General features: G+C 40.5%; 1 protein-coding gene across 1 annotated transcript in view; it reads right to left on the reverse strand.

The window, feature by feature from the left end:
* Positions 1–16,196: 16,196 nt before the first annotated feature.
* Positions 16,197–17,162, reverse strand: part of cnot6a (CCR4-NOT transcription complex, subunit 6a) — a 14,800-nt gene continuing 13,834 nt past the window's right edge. The window contains exon 12 of the mRNA XM_034883544.1: positions 16,197–17,162. This exon is cut by the window's right edge and continues 2,516 nt beyond it. The gene's annotated coding sequence lies outside the window, so the exon portion shown is untranslated.

Here is a 17,162-nt window from a genome sequence, read left to right on the forward strand (position 1 = left end):
AGCGGAGCCTTTACGATTAATAGGGAAATTGGTTAAACGCTGAATCTCTATAAGTAAGTAACTTCTTGCCAGTTAGCCGGCACAACAGTCTGTGTGTCCAGAAGGAGCGTGCTTGTGAGCAGAAGGTAACTTTCACAACAAGCCCTTCTGGTTTGTGTCCCATAATAGAGAGTTCCTGCTGTTCTCTGTTCATGTTGTTGAAAGATTCACATTCAATAGAACTGGTATGAAAATCAACAACAGCTATGAATTAAAGGGCCACAATTATTATTACCAAGACTTTAAGCCTGCTCTCAGTTTTTGTCAACACAAGATGATGAGAAACCCATCCAATAGAAATTAAAATTGAAATATAATCCATAAAGATCCTCCACCGGCGACCTCATCACCTTATTTAAATATTTTAGCTCCTCTGTAAATAGTCCATCACAAACAGGGATGTAAGATAATTGCCAGTAGTCAAAGTCCCAACAAAGTAGTTCAGATGTGCAGCAGGGGTAGTCGGGTAGGATTTCATGGTCCTGTCTTGTAAACTGGCAATTTGCTTGTTATAAAATTGTCCAAAAAGGGTCACTGGAGAAGGACTTAAGGATTCAAAACTTTTCATGCTCCATCCAGAATATATAAATCATAAAACAGAAAAGTCAGATTGCAATTATTGCTCCATGAAAGAGGTTCAGGTGTGAATCCCCTTCCTTCCCCTCCCCTGCCTTGCACTTAATTTATAATACAGGTGTAAAGCAGTCTCAGCTCAGCTAAAGGTCTCCTCCAAAACCCTCAGGGGCACCGCTCAACCCGGCATGCAATAATTTATGAAAAGAGTTTCCAGGCTTTACGAGACAGGAGTGTCAAATTTGTGATACCTTTATCTATTCTAGACACAGACTATGGCTGTCTAAAATATAGATCAAAGATTGTGGCTTGGGTTTAGATTAAGAGAATGTAGCGTAGAAAATATGATAACTGTAGTTCTGTAGTGTTTCTGCAGAAACCAAATCTTTGCACGAATGTTTCTGTGCTAAAAAAACACCAACACCTGTTATGGACTGAAGATTTGTGTCATGCCTCCTGCCTCTACGTGTCAGTGCAAAGCAGACAGTCCAAGTCGATTCTCAAGTCTCTCGTGGTTATAATGAGCGCTGCATCACTTGCCGTGTTCCATCCAGGCTGATTAGAACACAACATTGCTATATGTAAGGAGTTCAAAGGAACTGTGACTTCTTTGTTTACCGCTACATACATTGTCAGCTTTCATTAGTTGTTTGGTATATAATCAGTGCCATTGGGCTATTGAAATAAAACACCAATAACGCTTTACTTTCAAGTTAATAACTGTTTCAAGTTAATGGCCTTGTAACATGAACATACAGTACAGACCAAATATTGAGGTACTGAATAAGAAAGGGCTCGCCTGTCTGTTGCTGTATCATGACAGACCTTGCCTTCTATTGTGCAGGTTCTGAGGGAAGAAGTAGGAAGAAGGAAGATGTTCATAGACTGTTGCACTGTTACTTAGGGTATCAGGATCATACTGCTAAAATACTGCTGACATTATCAGCAGTAAGATGTTTTTCCCTTACAGAGCTGTATCAACTAATGACAGCTTATAAACTACAAAATTAAACCGTAACGTTACATGATCAAAAATAAACCTGTAACCTGTGTGCATCCAATAATAATAATTAACGTGGTGGCCGCCAGCGGGACATAGTCCCATATGTCGTGTCTGAAGTCTTTTGAGGACGAGTCTCGAGTCAAATCTGAAGTCACGGTGTGTGTGCCACTCAAGTGCGATTCGAGTCCTGAGTCTCAAACTCGAGTCCCTATCTCAGGCGAAAAGAAGACGTCAATCCTGCGTGGTGATCATTAGAACAGGAAAGAGCCATGGACCATGTATCTGACAGAGCTGAGATGTCTCTTCTCTGCCTCTCAATGTCACACTAACCCTCCCACGTCACTGGTGCATTTACTTTTGATTTTTGTGTCATCTTATTCCCCCTGTAAGCCTCTACCATCCCACTCAGTCGTGCCATTTGTCCACACGGCTCTCTCTTTCTCTGCTTCTGCATTACATTCAAAGAAAAGCCACATGAGAGAACCTGGCACACCGTATGATGGGAGCAAAGGCCACGCACATCATTCAGCCCTGGCAGATATTTGTTCTCCTTCCGTAGAGGTGGGCAACACTATTAGACTGCTTAGAGCCCTCCATCATCCTCCGCTCTGACTCTGCGCTCGGTGGCATCTCTCTCACAACTTCTTGAAGGTCAGAAGAACAGAGCGAGCCATCCCAGTGTTCCTTTCGTCTTGCGGTGAGGAGCCGCCGGACCGAGCAACGACAGGAGGGAAAAGGCTGCCATTTCTCGACAACAGGCCCAGGGTCAAACTAATAGACTGGTTTCTGACAACAAACAGTCAAGTGTCACCAGGCTCGGGTTAAAGAGATGGCGGGGCAAACAGAACAGGTGCCCCCCCTGGTTTTGTAACAGGAGATGGTAGTTCAAAGGCTCCCGTTGCTTACACAACAGACATTTACCGCCTCTCTGCTGTCTGGCTCTGTGTTACTCAGGCTTCTGTGCAACACAGGGAGGAAATGTGGATTTTTCTGGAGATTGTTGCTTTCCACCTGCCTCTGCTCGGCTAATTTGCAGGTGTGCTATTCTCGTTACCATCTGCAATGGTGAAACGGTCACCTGAAAGGAATGTTTTACCTTAAAACGTATTCAAAAGAGAGCAAAACACTGTCACGCCAAGCTGCTTATTACTAGCTGTAGTAACATCTGACACAAGGGACTGAACTGGGAAATTAAGAGGGCTGGCATCAGTTTCCACAGAGGTTAATACAGCCATAAAGTGTCCATCTGTGTTTGCTGAGTTTCAAAGAATTACAGACATGCGCATGCTCCCACAAACAGCTGTGTTACACTCGCCATGAATGCAACTGACACATGAAAGAAAAGAGAATGCAATCACTCATCATCGCGGACACATTTACCTGGTCTCTTGACAACAGAGCCATCATGTGATCAATGCCACGGGAAACAAAGGTGCTTTTCCCAGAATTCTCAGCGTCTCACATGCCAGCAGCATCATTATCCCTTCTCACCTCAGCTCTTCCCCTCCTTCCGTCTCTCACAATAGCTTCCTCTCTCAGCCAATTATTCAACAATCCCTTCTTGACAAAGTTGACTTAACACATTGATAATGCCCTTCCCGTCACCCAGGGTAATAGAATAATAGAGTGCAACAACAACAATAATCTGCAGCTCCCTCTACAACAGACCTGGAGAGAGGGAGGCCAAACAGCCTGCATGCCGTCTTGTCTGACTGCGGAGATCGAGCCATGTCTGGATCTTGTGTACTCATCACTTTAATGCTTGATCTCCAGGGTCGGGCTTGGTTGTGCTTGCATGTACCAACACAGCATCCGAGTGATTGGCAGCACCCAGAAGGGAATGTGAGAACCTCAATTGGCAGCGTCTTTTGCAAGCATACCATACATGTCTGATCAGTCATAACACCAGCAGGGCTGTCCACGTTCGATGCTCAGGGCTTGTCAATGAGCACTAAAGCAAAAGATGGTGCCTTGCCAAAGACTCAATATTGTGTCATTTGAACAAGCGTGACGGACAGAATAATAAGTCAAGCAGTGATCTAATTTGTTGATGATCTGGTCCTGTTTTTGAGCAGAAGGTTGAGGCAATATTTGATCAAGTTTAAACTGCTTGTTGCAAGCTGTGTGACTGTGTTTTCACACGGTGAATACAATAAGTAGCACAAGAGCTCCAGTACACATACAAAAAGGGAGGCAAGCACTCATTCACACACTCGCTTTGAGGATTGCTGCGGGACATAATGAGCCGAGTGAGATAAGAAGCAGTACATGATAAAGCAACAAAGGCTGCAGAATGAAATGAAGATATGAAAGCAGCGACGGGCCACAGTGGTGGCTGCCAGTACCTCCGCCTTCAGATGTTGCTCTGGTAAATAGTGATCGATTTCTCAGAGCAAATGCCTTCCAACTACATGAGCGCACGCACATACGCACAATCGCATGCACCTTTTCAAAGCTGTCATCAAATCACACTCCCTACGTTGCCTTAGTTTCATATGCACATTAAGTTGCTCACTAGAGCCCAGCTGATACATTGGCCAGGCAGATATTATCGGCCCATTACATTGATGTTAGTGTATATTGTAGCCATCAACTAGACAGAATACATAAAGACAAATTAGTCATTGCTGAAAGGCTACTTAACTATCCCAAACTAATTGAATGTAAAGGTTTCCCCACAGCACACAGCACCTCAATTAATGTTTATTATAGTCCAGTTTATCATAAAGTAGTTTTGCTTTGTAATAACTGTTTATAGATTTTTTTTATGTATTCAACTGTTGTTTTTTCACAGCGGATGTATCTCTTGCTAACTTTTTTCCGAAGCTTTCAACAATATCATGCACCCTTTATTTTGTGGAACTTGCTCAGGCACAGTGGTGGAAAGTGAAGTACATCTACTCAAGTACTTTACTGAAGTACACATTTGAGGTACTTGTGCTTTACTTCAGTCTTTTCTTTTCATCTCACTTTCTAGTCCACTACATTTCAGAGAGAAACATTGTACTTTTTAGTCAACTACATTAATCTGACAGCTTCAGTTACTTTAGAAATTAAGATTTTTGCATACAAATTTTACTACAAATTAAACTACACAACACTATAACAGTCTACAAGTCTGTCTGAAATGATTAGCGGACTACACACTAAGTTGATTGTCAGAACAGTTTTAAACGTTCCCAGTTCCTAAAATGTGAGGATATTTCTGCAATGAGTACTTTTCAGGACATTTTCCTGATGATTCTACTTACCTAAGTAACATTTTCAATGCATGATTTTTACTAGAGTATTTTCACAGTGTGGTATTAGTACTTTTACTTGAGTTGGGATCTGAATACTTCTTCCACCACTGCTCAGGTGTTCACCTAATCTTAGTTTAGAACTTCAGTCTTTCCTTTAACCATCTTCTGATCCCTCTGAGCTGTTATAGAATCCATTAGGGGGGGGGCTTCCAAACTCCCTGACCATGAGGATGTTCCTTACCAAAACTTATTTTATGTTTATGTTTATTCTTTATACAGTATATCAGTATTACAAAAAATCCCTTTTGTGTTGCCTAAAAAAGAAATTCAGCATCAATTGAGCTCCTCTGCACACAAACACACACACACACACACATGAACACAACTGCATGTCAACATTTACATTGTTTTGTTCAGACCATACAATTATTTAGCTAAAATCTTCCAAAGCTAGAATAGAAATATTGTGTATCTACAGAGGCAGCTTATGTCTGATTTTCCAAAAATTCTCCTTGTTCCAGACCAAAGTGTTATAAAAGTAAAGCCTTTCGAGGTTGTGAGTTTGTGGACCGTCAGACTTGATGAGATGTGTATCTTTAGCGCACACTAGACTGTTTTTCTGCAGCACACTCTCAACTCGGCAAGCAGTGTTTTGAAAACGTGTCAGCTGTGCTTCCAAACTATGCTTCTAACATCCGCACTGAACGCGCGTGTGTGTGTGTGTGTGTGTGTGTGTGTGTATTGGACTGGATATGGACTGAATTATCTCTCAGGCTTTACTCAATGAGCTCTCCATATTTCTCTTTGTGGGACTGGATCAGAAATCTTTATGCAATATGCAAGTGTGAGACAGACAGGCGCACAACACAGACACCAGGCATTTTATCTGTTAATCCTACCGACGTAGACACTTATACGTTATATGGTTGAGCCGCAGTAGTGAATTGTCTGCAGTGCATCGCGGGTTGTTGCCGCATTCCGATGGTTCTCAACTCAACCCCTGCGACAACATAGACATGCCATTTGCTTTGCTGTTAGTGTTTTGACAAACTATGATTACTATGTTTTATTAACTGTAAAATGTTGTGTTCAATAGGTCACAACTTTGTAAGCCAAAGGTTCTATTAAAATACAGAACATTGGACCCTTCATCACAGAATTATCACATGTAGTTGAAAGAAGATTGAGAAAATGTTGTTTTCTTCTCCGACTTTCATTAGAATGATGTTTAGTGGCCTAAAGATGAAAAGAAAATTATAGAAAAAACTAACTTAATTTTGTGTAACTTTTGTGTATATTGTTACTGTATATCCCTTTAACCATCTTAGGACCCCTCTGAGCTTTTATAGAATCCACTGGGGGGGGGGGCTTCCAAACTCCCTGACCACCCTTTAGGATGTTCCTTAACAAACATTATTATTTGTTTAGGTTGTTTTTTATATCTATCAATATATCATTATAGGAAAAAAAACTTTTGTCCTGCCTAAAAAGAATCCAGTGTGAATTCAGTTCCTCTGTGCGCACACACACACACACACACACACTGCATGTCAGCATTTACTTTGTTTTGTTCAGACGACACAATTAATTAGCTAAAACCTTTGAAAGCTAAAATAGAAATATTGCGTATCTACGGAGGCAGCTTATGTCAGATTTTGCACATGTTCTCCTTCACTTCCTTTAACTAAATTGTTCCAGACCGAAGTGTTATAAACGGAAAACCTCTTGAGGTTGTGAGTTTGTGGACAGTCAGACAAGATGAGATGTGTATCTTTAGCTCACACCAGACTGTTTTTCTTTTGTCAAACCTCACTGACCCATGCAGCACACTCAACCCGGCAAGCAGTGTTTTGAAAACGTGTCAGCTGTGCTTCCAAACTATGGTTATAGCATCCGCACTCCACGTGTATGTGTGTGTGTGTGTGTTTGACTGGATCTGGACTGAATTATCTCTCAGGCTTTACTTAATGAGCTCTCCATATTTCTTTCTGTGGGATCAGAAATCTTTGTTGTTTACATGCAAGTGTGAGACAGACAGACTCACAACATAGACACCAGTTGCTCTTGGGGGTAAATTCTGCACACTTTACATGTCAGTGTGTGTGTTCTCCAGAGGCAGCTGCAACCCAGGAAAACCACAAAAAACATAAAGCTAAATGCCGAGAATACTCAGACTTGTATTGGATAAATTGAGACACTCAGACACACACACAAATACAGAGAGGGCATTTCAAAGTTCATGGTTAACACAAGCCTGTTAGCAAGGCATTGATATGTGGGTGCGCAGACAAGGACCTTATGTTGATGTTGGTTTTGCGTTGTTTAAGCACGTTAGTATTAGTCAAGAGATGTTTAGAGGCACTCACTGTCTGAACAAACGACACTCTGAACTTTTGAACCAGAAGCCTGGATTAACAACTGACCTGGGAGCAGCCGAATCTGGGAAGCTATAATTAAGGTTGATTAAAGAACATTCCTGGGGTCTGTGTCTGCATGTTAAGTGAGCTGCTGAGGTTGCAGGAGACATGGGTCCCCATCAAATGGGCATTTTCAAAGCTAAGAATGAAATATGTTACTTCATCGTAAAAATGCCATAAAGAGACACACCAAAGACATCACAAACAAGGAAATACATGTGTGCATGCACGCAGGCAGACGTAATACACAAACACATAGACACTCAAACAAAGAATCCCTGACTGTGTCCCCTAGCAAAATGAATGAGAGGAAAACAGCTCTGAATGCATTGGAAGGCCAACCAGTCATTACTGCAATCATCCCTATGGCGTCCACTGTATAATTAGCTATAACAAGCAGGACTGCACCTATGAGCAGTAAACAAAGGGACAACCGCAGTCAACAACCTCTCACATTAGACTTCAGTTCTTTCCCACAAGCTTTGACAGCAGCAACATCACCAATAACTGCAGCAGCAATCGGATGCTCACGCTAAAACTCACTCTAGTCATTTATTATAAAAGCAGCGGCAGACCCAGAAACAGTCGCTTTGTTGAGGTCATCATTCTTTACTACATCACCCCAACTTTGTCCTCCTTTCCCCCCCCTCTTTCTCCTTTTCTTCCTCCCTTTTCCTGTCTGTGCTTTCCTCTCATCCATCCCCTCCTCAAATACACGCAAACACAATGTCAATTCCATTCAGTTTTGGTGTGGTCAGGGTGTTAAACCAAACCCGTCATATACTTCTGACACCCCAGAGGGCAAAACGGGATGAAGGGGAAGCGGGTGCATCACGTCCCGAAAAACACTTCCGACCAAGGCTGCAGCTGTAAAGTATACGCGTTTATCAAGCCTGTTGAATAAGCCTACAAAGTGACTGAAGCCATTGGCAAACCGCAAATTGCAAATATTTAGTGTTAGTTTCTGGCTATTTTCAAGAGTTACACTTTTAAATTATGTGTTCTAATTTCCCTGTGAAATGAATGTGGCAAATCTGTAATCTATAAACTACAATGTAAACACTGTTAACAGTAGTTTGATCACTATAAAGTCTTGGATAGTGTTTTATGGAAAAAGATCAAGTTAAATCTAAAGGCTAATAATTTGACCATAAACATTGTTTAGTTAGTGTAGTTTCAGCTGAATTACAAAATCAAGCGCATTAACATGTCAACGTAGGCAACAACACCCCACAACAGTCCTTATTGTGATGTGTGGTGTGCCGTGTTAACTAGTAGGGGTAATGTTAAGTTGATTACAAGTTGAGTGACCTGTAACATAAACTGTAGAGTAAGCAGACAGTAAACAGTCTTCTCTTGAGTTCTCTTGATACATCCATGCACGGCACACGCTTGTCTCTGTCTATTTTAATGCACTCATAGTTTAACCATGAAATCGACATTTGTTACACTTATGTCCAAAAAAACAATAAAAGTCCTTTAATGTAAACAGCACTTTGCAGCCTGTGCATACAGCTGTTCATCAATGTTCAATTAGGGTAGGCTATTCAAAAGCCTTCATCTGCGCAATCATACTAGAATTAACCAGAAAGGAGGACCAACAATGACACCTCAGCAGGAACTACAACAAGTAGGCCTGGGTATTAAGAAGACAAATCTTACTGAATCGACAGAATAAAACATCATCAAATCAGACAAAACAGAGCTGTAGAAACCATAAAAACTCCATAGCAGCAAAGAGAGCGGCCAGTTTTATTCCCAACATGTAGTGCACACATGAACAAAATGTTGACAACGTGGACATACTGTACCCTTTATTATAGTCACCTTGTGCACGGCTACAGATGCGCGTGTACAGGTCTTGAGTGACAGACGAATGCTCCCCAGCCCCAAGAACAATTAGCACAGCGAGCACTGGAGACAGAGAGAGAGAGAGAGAGAGAGAGAGAGAGAGAGAGAGATAGAGAGAGAGAGAGACTGTCATATGAAGGCAGCTCACTGGAGAGAGAAAAGGTGTTGCGACCCTGCTCTAACACACTGTGTTCAGTCTCTAGATGCTCCACGCTACGAGTCTTATTGACAAAGGAAGAGAGAAACTGACACAGTGACAAAAACTGAGCTGAGTCCAATTCACACCTCTAATTTCCAGGTGTCCGTGGAGAGGATTTGGGCCTCCCCTTGCCCTCGACAACAGTCCCTAATCCCACAGAGGCCATGGAACACAGCGATGTCTCTGATAAATTCAGCTCATTAGACCCACACTTTCACTTGCCTCACATTGTGTGTTTGCAAAAACACCCTTAAAGTGGTGCAAAGTCATTACTGCTTTTACCACTTGCCAAGAAAAATGTAAAAGAATTTGCCATAAATAATTGCAACTTTAGCACAACACACAATCCATCAAAACACTGACCAGCAAGCAAACCGTTGCAAGGTTGACCTCTCACACTTTCACCACAAATAAGCTCAGGAAATGCGGCATATTGCATTGTTTTGAGACAAATCAGGGCATGCGTTTTTCTTTCTTCGCAAAATGTGTGCTGTGAATTCCTGGCATGACATCAGAGGCACACGGCCTGGTTTTTCTCTGCTCTTTGTGGATAATATATGTTGGCGGTGGCAGGGGTGCTGCTGATGAAGGGATTGTTCATGTGTGAATTTGAAAGCAGGTGTGCTCATTGGTTGATGCATCCTCCATCTCAATTAGATCTGTGGACCTCTTCTTTCATCTGTTCAACATGTTTAGAGAGAAAAAAGCCAACTTCATGTGCTTCATTCTTTAAAGATATTGACAATACTTGGGATTCTTTTTATTTACTTTAACATTTCTCCTACCAAGATCATACAACCGGTGTTTTGTAAGTCAAGGTTGCATTACTTTCCTCTACTCACATGAGTCTGCCAACCTGCTGAAAACATTCATTTCAAAAATACTGCACACCAAAGCAAATCTGCAGGAAACATACTTCCGTTTAGTCTGTCTGCCTTGCACAGACACTTTATGTTTCTTTATGACCTATGACATAAACACCACATGACATTTGAAAATATGTTAAAGGGGCCTCATCTTAAATCATACCAATACAACTCTGCAATAGGAAACAGCCTTTGGATGAGTCCAAATAAAGGAATTCGCAACGGGAAGTGGACAGAACATTAAAGAAAGATTTCCTTTTATTTTCCACGTATTTCAACACTGTTCAACAAGAAGCAGCAGATTATAATAGCTCTAGATTAGGGCTGGTATTATATTTAAGATATTGTGTTATAGCATTGAAATCGTGATGTGCACGCGTTGCAATGTTGACACTAATCCTATTTTGCTGCTTGATAGAAAAGTCAACTTTCCCCGTTCTCCTTTTACATGATTATAACCATCCGACCCTTCACCTTTAAGACAGGTAGCCATGTGGGCAACGTTAATTTGTGATGTTATTCTGACGGGCGTTATTGTTTTGGGAAGTGAGGCTCTCTGTGTGTAGAAAAGTACCGTAGGCAGCAGCTGCTACTGCTATGTTTGCAGTAAATATAAACTAAATCACCTGATTAATGCAACATAAAATCACAACGTCTCCCTGCCATTTTCCCTTGCAGAAAGCTGCTACCAGCCAGGCTAAAGCTAATATAGTTAGCCTAAAGAAACAAGCAGAAAGCTGCTACCAGCAAGGCTAAAGCTAATATAGTTATCCTAAAGAAACAAGCAGAAAGCTGCTACCAGCAAGGCTAAAGCTAATATAGTTAGCCCAAAGAAACAAGCAGAAAGCTGCTACCAGCAAGGCTAAAGCTAATATAGTTAGTCTAAAGAAACAGGGTCTGTCCCAACTAATGTTACATTTCAGAGCTGCAACGCTGGAAACATATTACTAATCTACCACAGAAGTCTGTGTCTGATCTAACGTCATTTCCACTGATCTAATTGTTCTTGGATACACAGTGTGTTGCTAATGCGCATGACATGCAGGTCTGATAAATATATCAAACTAACAAGCTGGCCCTGCTGGTCGACCACAACCTAACGTTTAGAAGAAGCAACATGCCGTCACTGTCATTCACCTTAGCCTGGATTGATTATTATAGGAATACAATGGTGTCATGCTAGTCAACCAGCGTATTTCTACCTAATTTCCCTCTCCAAAATCACTTCAGAAGAGTAGTCACAGCGCATACTTGCTTTGGTGTTTGTAAAGCATTAAAGTTCCTTTTTCTTTTTTTCTTCACTGTAGATGCACTCCCCTACTAAATCACCGCAGTAGTCGAGAATGATTTTCTATTTCCAAATAGAGATATTTATGTCATCTTTTAAAAATTACTTTTTCTTTTTTCATATAGCAATATATATATAGCGGGGGGGATAAAATGTCAGATTTGTCCAATATTGTGCAGGCCTACTCTAGATACATTCCAGTTGTCTGGTCTGGTGGGTTTAACCTCACAGCACCCTGACAACAGGTGACTTTAGTTAATGCATCACATGTGGTCATCTGGCCACCCTGCTCCTACAATATAAAGCCCTAAAACACACACACACACACCTGTTGTTTTACAGATCAGCAAATGCTCAGGTGTCATTCCCTCCACAGTAAATGTTGTTGCCAAGCAATCATCATGTTTGTCATTAAATTTGCTCCAAATTGTTTCACTGTTCTCAGGTGATTTCTACCAAAGATTCTCATAATACTTTTGGTTGGAGCGCAAGCCCGGCCTGCTATGTTGGCTGTGTGTCTGGCAGGTTCTCACCCACAAACACACACACACACACAGCACACTTCATGTACTCAGTTCTGGAGCTTGAATCCACAATCATGAAACCCAAAGAAGTACTCTGAGAACATGTTAGGAGATGCTGGCTGAACATCACACAATCAACTGGCCTAGTCACAAACGCACACACACACACACACTAGCAGGAATTTCAGAAGAAAAGGATAAAAAAGGATGGTTGAGAGGGTGAGAAATACAGAAGGTAGAAAACAAGAATGAACAGGAGAGAAGAGATAGAGGGAGTCTACATCTGCAAAGGACTTTACAGACTTTACAATCACGCTGCCACGTCAACACATGACAGATAGTCCAGAAACATTGGGTGAAGTAAAGAGGAATCTGTCTCCCCCCCCCCTTCTTTCTCTCCACGTGACCAACAAACTCCGTCCTTCTCTTTAGCGTGGCACCATTAACACAGACACGCATTTGTCCCTGCAAGCAAATTCCATTTAAAACAAAAAAATAGTTCACGACCTTAAGGCGGAAAAATGTGCCTCTTGGACGGCCTTTGATATTTTGTTCCAACTTCCCAACACTCATTTTAAACAGATTACCCCGTTAGCAATGTTTCAAAAAGCCCCTGGTTTCCATATGAGGACAATCAGGTGAGAATGATATTTATCGTCACAGTCCATTTAAGGTAATTATATTTGATGCTGTCTTTTCCTGTGGGCATCTGTTGAAGATTCGCCTCCACACTTGTGCATGAGTCTCTCAAGGTTCTTCTGCAACCGCTTGATCATGTCTGGCTGTCCCTTTATGAAGGAGAGATGGTGGCTCACATCTTTGCAGATCTGTTAACTGCCAATAAGTTCATGGACACAGCTTCAGCCCTTTAGTGTGGGAGTCCACTATGTTCTGCAAAATGTACCAGGCCAACAGTTTAGAAGAAGACGAAAACAAGCAATTACTTCAGTGTGTGTTATTTCATGGCAGACCTGGCATGATGAAGAGAGACTTTTGAGTGTTGAGGCAAACCTATTTCTACCCAGATCTAGGGCTGCAAGTCATGCTCATTGTCATTGTTGATTAAGCCTCTTATTGCTTAAGGGTAAAAAATGACCTATTCATGGGTTTAAGATAAGATGATAAACCCCTTCATTTAAATTTGGTTGTTGCAGCGGTACAATAGAAAAAAACCTGAAACCAATACTGATAAGTGTAGAAAGTACCACAAATAAATACAATTACAAAAACAAAAATAGAAACCATACAAGAGTATTTTGAATCACTATTTTAAAGGTGTACACCAGCAGGGTACAAAGATTGTCATTAAGGACTATTTTGACCTGACATTAATATAATTGATTGATTAAGTGTAAATATGGGGGTAAGCATAGTAAAGCACTAACACAGACACACACACACACACACACACAACATTCTTGTCCAGGTTCAGCATTTTCAACACCCTACACCTAGTAATACAAGTCTGAGTGGAGAAATAACATAATTATTATAATAATTACAATAATATAAAATAATTCTTTTTATTTTAAAAACTACTCTGCATTATAAAGTTTAAAAAACATTTGTAACATTATTACCTAACTTGTAATTTCTTTAGGCAACATTTGATTTAAAATTCAGTCCAGATCATCTTCATCAGAGTGGCAATGTATAGCAGTATACAGACTATAAAGCAGTCGGGAGTTAGGTTTTTGTACATGTTTGTACATGTTTTTTTAGATTTGTAATTGCTTTTTCTGTCTGATCTGAAGGTTGTAAACGACATACTGTACAGTCTTAACTCTCCTAAAGCATTTGCATCTTTAAGTGGTTTATCAGTAAACACATTTATTTAAAAAGCTAAGAACAAATGTTACACAAAGTCATGTCCTTGTACTCTATTGGCATCTGATAAAAACTTAGGAGTATAATTATTGTGCCCCCACTGTGTTACAAGTTAACTTTTCTGCCCAACTTCCTGTCTCACACTGTTCCTGCTCTCTCTAAACTCACTCAGGCTGTTATGAGCCACCAGTGAGTCGTTCAGACCTGGCATCCCTTGGATGTCCTGGACAGATCAGTTTGCAGCGCCTGATGCTTTGGCTCCACCGTGTGCCTGCAAATGATACTACACAAACTGTCATCCACAGGCTATTTAAATGGTAATATTAAACTTTATTGATCCCCAATGGGAAATTCTCTTTCCATCTGCCATCCTGGAGGAAAATCAAAAGGTCAGGCTCGGCAACCAAACAGCACCCGCAGCGCTGATAATGGTTCAGGGTCTTACTAAAGGACACTTTAGGGGTGAGTGGACCTGCTGACACAGCGGCTTTAACGAATATATACTAGCCCAGTAGTCTGGACAAATGTGTCACAGTAAGTTGTGAGTGTGCAGGTTTTTATTTACACCAAACACCCACTGATATTTACATAATTTAATTAAGCTACTGCACAATTAAGATCAAATGAAAACCATCATGCTGGGCCTCATAATCCAGCCTCCACCAGCTGTTTGACACACCTGCATCTTCCACATCAACCACTACACAACGCTCCAAATTAGAGTCCGGATTGTGAGACAGGAGTCAATAAGCAGAGTAAACTAGTAGTCTGCTTGCATTCAGAGCATGATTTTTTTTTTTTTAAATGGCGGATCAAGGTCACTGGACTAAGGAAAGGAAGAAAATGAACCCTACAAATTAAACCACAGTGGCTGTACGTTATCGAACGTTAAATCAAGTCTGAAAAATACTGGCAAGAAAAAGAAAATTCAAAAAGAAAACAAGGAAGCAAAAGGAGGCAATACAAGGAAAACAGATATAGAATTTATTTTTCAATATGCATTGCAAAGAATAAGAGGTGACACAGCTTGAAACAGATAATATAGAATTTATTTTCAACCAGGAGTAGGAAAATACATAGGTAGGTGTAAAGGAAACAAGCAGAAACAAATTAAAAAGAACAAAACTAGTCCAAAGAGAATCGAGAGGACGGCTAAGGGGTACAACAGAAAGCATTGTTTACCATTCAGTTTCTTTTTAAAACAGTATGTGTTAATTTGAAAACAGCTGCCTTGATTTCTTATCTGGATTAATGGACATTCTACAACATTGTGCAAGTGTTTTGTCATTGAATTTTTTTTTTTTTTTTTTTGCTGGTATTTTATGAATGGTAAACAATAGTTGGTCCAGTGCATAAACACAGTGACACAGATCAATATATGTACTCAGCTGACTACAGATAGACAATCCTGATCATTGAACAACTACTACTAGATCGGCAGGGAGACGGAGATGAGCAAATATACAAGATGGGTGATGAAGAGGTAAAGAAAGGTGTTCAGGTAACAAAACCATCTAGAAGGTTGAAGACGGAGTTCGAAGGTAAAAAAAAAAAAAAAAAAAGTTTGAAAGATGAAATAGCTACATTATCAGGATAAACTATTTAAAACCCCATTCTGAATGTTTGAGTATTATTGCCAAGTTTCTCTTTTCTTCTTTTTTTTTTTTTTTTTTTTTAAACAAGATGCATTTAAAAAGGAGTTGATGGGACTGAGAAACCAAACCACAACTAGAGTATGAATATGGTTGCAACATGTGCATGTGATTGAAAAAAAAGAAGAAAAAAAAGAACAGAAGTACCTTGCTTTTCTCACAGCCCTACATTTCACAAAGACTATGATTTCGATTTTTTTTTTTTTTGAGAAAAAACAGAAATGAACTACAAGCTGCTTTGGTGTGCACCGTTACAAAGAGAAATGCAGTCTGGGAAATTACTGTAAGCCTAAACAAGCCAACTATAAAACACTTCATCAGTGCGAAGAACAAAGCCAACAATGGGATCACTCGCCGCAGCTTACAGGGTGACAACTCAGCTCTGGGATTTGCCAGATTTTCAATCAGAAGCCAGTCTGTGGTTTAACACGAGGGTGATGATCAACAAGACTTGAGTCAAATTAGTGACTACCAATAGTAGCCAGCTAGTGTTGTTTTTTACCACTGTGATTCACAAAAACAGAGTGAAATTGTCTAGTAGTACTCAAAATCATCACAGGACCAGTCTAGCGACCAGCAGCGCTCCGTCAGCTCAGACCCGTTTTACACCCGTCAGAACGGTGTTCTCTACTACTGACCTGCAGCTCTGCTGCCCTAACCTACAGGCACCAGCACTCTCCAGCTAGTGCCATGCAACATCCAAAATAAAGCTGAAAAGTTATTTTTAGAAATAACACTGAATATCCCTGTGCTTAAAGTTTTCACTTATACAATGCAGGTACTTTTCCTCCAATGAGCTCTCAAACCATTCTGCGAGGCATCATCAGGAACATTCAACTTCTCTAATCAACCCATCGGGACATCAGCTCATTTCTACAGAGAATTTGGTTTGTGATGGGGAAGGGGGGGGGGTATATTGAGAAAAAGGTAAACACAATGTAGCAAACAAAACATCATCATAGAATTCATGATTTACACAATATCTTTTTAGAAAGGAAACATGAGATACATCTTTTATTCACACTTTACAAAAAAAGCTAGCCTTTAAATCTACTACAATACTAATGCCATTTAGGAAGAACAAATCAAACTGGACACATTGGTTTCCATTGGAAAACAAACAAAAAAAAGTTAAAAGACAAACCTTTATGGGGAAACAAATGGGACCAAAAACCTAGCTTAGGACTTCATTTATACTTCCTATTTACTTGATTCCCTCTTGCTTTAAAAATGTCATTTTAACATATACAATTAAGTGAATTAGATCTTTATTTGCCAATATGATGAGCCAGGGAGTGAGGGGAGCTGCATCTGAATTTACTAAGTGCTTATTATCCGGTGTATCCGTGTAAAAGCATGTCTGTTGAATTAATCGTCTAACCACTGACAGATTTTTCTGGTTTGTTGAGATGTAACACATTTTAATCATAGCAACGTGTTTGCAAGGCTTTCAGAACGAAATGGCTAAGCTCACTGCCCCTCTTTTGTTCAGCCGAAAGCAGAGCAAAGTGGGCCTTCTACAGGTTTCAATACAGTGGTAGGGGGTCCATGGATGGCACTATAGCTGCAGTGACAAGGGTAAGAGAACTATACAGTGGTTGAGAGAAAAGGGTTTAAAATACACAGCTTGAGTAATATGGGTCGGTAGTGAAGGTCTGAGGCTGGGCGATCCAGGTGTGGG

Source organism: Etheostoma cragini, chromosome 10, assembly GCF_013103735.1.
Source record: "Etheostoma cragini isolate CJK2018 chromosome 10, CSU_Ecrag_1.0, whole genome shotgun sequence".
In the NCBI taxonomy this organism is placed as follows: Eukaryota; Metazoa; Chordata; class Actinopteri; order Perciformes; family Percidae; genus Etheostoma; species Etheostoma cragini.